Source organism: Tenrec ecaudatus, chromosome 2, assembly GCF_050624435.1.
Source record: "Tenrec ecaudatus isolate mTenEca1 chromosome 2, mTenEca1.hap1, whole genome shotgun sequence".
In the NCBI taxonomy this organism is placed as follows: domain Eukaryota; kingdom Metazoa; phylum Chordata; class Mammalia; order Afrosoricida; family Tenrecidae; genus Tenrec; species Tenrec ecaudatus.
The window spans coordinates 195,131,139-195,132,382 of record NC_134531.1 but is presented as its reverse complement, the minus strand read 5'-3'; the positions used below and the strand labels follow the sequence as shown (position 1 = coordinate 195,132,382).

Sequence of the window (1,244 nt, the reverse complement as noted above, 5' to 3'; positions counted from 1 at the left end):
GAAACACTGGCCTCAAACATAATTGCCAGGATGGTGCGGGGCCGGGTGGTGTTTAGTTCTGTTGTACATAGGGTTGCTATGAGCCAGAACCAACTGAATGACACCCATCAACATCAGCTGTAGGAGTAGTGGATTAGCCACCAAAAGGTCAGCAGTTCAAACCCACCAATAGCTCCTCAGGAAAGAAAAGGCTGTCTCCTTCTTTGGAACCCCCTATAAAGGTCCTATGAGTTGGAATCAACTTGATGGTAGTAGGTTTTGATTTTGGGGTTTTATTGGTTGTTTAATAAACAGAGTGTCCTCTCTGAATCGATAAAGAGTGATTCCCGCCCCCCAGTATATATGCTTAAGTGAGTGACAGCAAAACACAAAGGAGGACATATGTGAGGGGCCTTCAAAAAGGTCCTGGAAAAATGATCGTATCATTTACTTCCATTTCCATGAGCTTTTGGAAGTCCCTTTGTGTGCTGACTTTGGTGATGACACAGAAAAGGCTTGTTTTGCAAAGAGGAGGCCAAACTAGGAGTTACCTGGAAGGTGGAAGCAAGGTAGAAAAGACAGACTTATGAACCAAGTAAATGTTTCACATGCTAACAAAAGGGATCAAATTATATAAAATGACAAAAATACTCTCTCTATTCAATGCAAGCAGAAACAAATGAAGCTAGCTGTATATCAGATTGATAACATAATCACATAGTACTCCTACTGCATTCTTGACAGAATCTTGACTGGATGTAGGAGGTTTTGGCTCCAAGTTTTTGAACGCAGTAATTCTGAAACAATTTTGGGTGTATTCTAGTATTAAGTAGATAATTAAATATATTGATGTTTTGTGGAACCAGTCCTTTTCTTTTTAATGGGGGATAGCGTGAACGCAGTCCCCCACTACCACAAATTATGCAGTCGAGTTTCCCACATTTGGGAAAATCGCAGGGGTCAGCACATCCGGAGTGCAATGGATGAGCCTCGCCCTGGGAAAACCACCTTCGTGATCATGATATCTCCCCTGCCAGGTAAGTATGTGGAACCAGTTCTTACTGTGGAAGAGACGAGATCAAAGTTTTAGAATTTAGTTTAAAAAAACAGACTGGATTCCCTGGCAAGGCCTTGAGGCAATGACCCCACAGGAGCAATGAGCACCCATGCTTGACTGTGTCAGCAGTTCAAAACTACCAGCAGCTCAGCGGGGCTTTCTGCTTCTGAAAAGAGTTCCAGTATGAGCCAGAATCAACGACAGCCAT

General features: G+C 42.9%; 1 non-coding gene across 1 annotated transcript; it reads right to left on the bottom strand.

Moving 5' to 3' along the window:
* Positions 1-860: 860 nt before the first annotated feature.
* On the bottom strand, positions 861-1,024 carry LOC142441912 (U1 spliceosomal RNA). Its single transcript, XR_012783191.1, has one exon. It is a non-coding gene; the product is annotated as a U1 spliceosomal RNA (small nuclear RNA).
* Positions 1,025-1,244: the final 220 nt, after the last annotated feature.